We start from the raw sequence: 2,032 nt of genomic DNA, 5'->3' as shown, positions 1-2,032 counted from the left end.
TTCAGGATCAGCGTGTGGCCTTTAGGAGGGAGCGACAGACCCACTCCGTGGGCTGCAGGCAGCAGAGTGAGAACTGCTCCGTTGTGACCCAGGGACAGCAGAAGTCTGGGGGTTTGGGCTCCGGAGCCATAGCGAGGGCCGGCACTCCCAAAGTGCAGCCAAATTGTCCGCAGGATGAATAAACAATACCTCCTACACATAGATGACAGATTTTCGGAGCTAGTGCAACGAAAAAAAAAATGTAAATTCCTTTGAAAGCCAAGAATAATTCATAGTGGCTTTTTGTTATTATGCTTATTCTCAAACAACAGGTTCTCATGCAGGTTGGTGAGATGTTTTTGGAGGTTTTTAAAGGGCATCTGGTGCTAAACATGGAGATGGTTGGGAACCATTGCTGCAGGGGACTCGTGAGAGGGGCTGGGTTTGTGCCTCCTTCTGCTACGGAAGCCGCCAAAGAACAAATTCAGTCCTCACCTTTGCAGATGGCAGCTCCTACCTGCACTCACTTCCTCATAGAGTTGAATTTGCTTAAGTTAGTTGTGTGTATGGTGCGACTCCACTGTTATAAGTTTCTAATGTTATTTTTTTTTTAAGTTACATTTAAAAAAAAAAAAAGGCCATCAGAAAGGTCATCAGGAGTCCTTTGCTGTACACGCGGCTGCCCTGCCTCCTTTGGGTTGGTTTCCTTTGCAGGCAGGACCTCCCACGGATGGCCCCCAGCAGTTCCCGGCTCACATTCTACCAGTTTAGCAATCCTACTGAGAAAAGAAAGCCTCTCTCCCCATGGCTTCAGCCAAAAAAATAGCTGCCATTCATCGAGTGCTTCTTCAGAGCCAAGCCCACCTCCTGAGCCCGTTCCAGGAGCCTCTCATTTGTCCCTCACAATGACGGCTCTGATGTTGTTGCTATTATTATCCCACGGTAAATGGAAGAAACTGAGGTTACATAAACTAGCCCAAGGTCACAGGACTACTAATGACGGAGCTGGAGCCCACGCTTTTAATTGTCTCACTCTACTGACCTCTGCGACCTTAGATTTTCCTGCAGCTATTCCCCAAATCTCAGGGATCCGGCAGGGCCTGCGCAGAACAACAGTTAGTGAGTATCAGCTCTGTTCCAGGCTGCTTTATGGGTACGATCTCATTTTTATCATCATTTCCCAGATAAGGAAACTGAAGCTCAGAGAGGTTAATTAAGTTTCCCAAGCTCACATAGAAAGAAAGTAGAGAATTAGAGAGTGGAACCCAAACTTCCTGGATTCTAAAGCTCCTCCCTTAGGGCTTTGCACTTGATGGTCCCTATGCCCGGAACACCCCTCATTCACCCATGTGGCTCTCAGTCCATTCCTTCCTCCAGCCTTTCTTCAGTGAGACCGCCCCTGAGTGATCTGTTTAATACCTCAACCGCTTCTCCACCTCCTCCTAATCCCCCTTACCTGGCACTCCCCGCCCCCATCCCCAGCACTTTTTTTTTTTTTTTTTTTTTTTACGCCTCCAGCACCTGGTCTTCCTAGGTGGTCTCCCATCCAAGTACTAACCAAGTCCGACCCTGCTTAGCTTCCAAGATCAGACAAGATCGGGCGTGTTCAGGGATGCATGGCTGTAGACTTATAACCTTTCACTCAGTACACTACATAATTTACTTATGTATTATGACTTGTCACTTGCTATTTCTCTACTTTCTCTCCCCCGGCTAGACTGTAAGCTTAATGAGGCCAGGGGTCTGATACAGAATAGGGCCATGCACAGTAGGTGTTCAATAAATATTCGGTGAATGAATGAATGATACTAAGATGTGGGTCCTGACAGGTCAAGAAATCATGCCAATGTGTGTCTTCAATTCTGAATCGAGTCCAGTCAGAGTGGACGGGAGCGTGGAGAGTGGCTAAGGGTGCGTGAACCCAGACCGTCAGACGGTCCACAGCAGATGTAGGAGCCAGGAGGGACCAAGCCCTTTGGAGGTCAGTTTGCCAGAAAGTGGGTGGAGAATCAGAAAACAGAACGTAGAGGCCACATCTTATTCTGAGATGACT

General features: G+C 47.9%; 1 pseudogene; it reads right to left on the bottom strand.

Moving 5' to 3' along the window:
- Positions 1-1,488: 1,488 nt before the first annotated feature.
- On the bottom strand, positions 1,489-1,607 carry LOC111737037 (annotated as a pseudogene).
- Between the last annotated feature and the right edge of the window lie 425 nt (positions 1,608-2,032).

Source organism: Pteropus vampyrus, unplaced genomic scaffold (genome assembly GCF_000151845.1).
Source record: "Pteropus vampyrus isolate Shadow unplaced genomic scaffold, Pvam_2.0 Scaffold23, whole genome shotgun sequence".
Taxonomy (NCBI): Eukaryota; Metazoa; Chordata; class Mammalia; order Chiroptera; family Pteropodidae; genus Pteropus; species Pteropus vampyrus.
The sequence above is the reverse complement of the archived record's forward strand: the minus strand, read 5'-3'. Positions and strand labels throughout refer to the sequence as shown.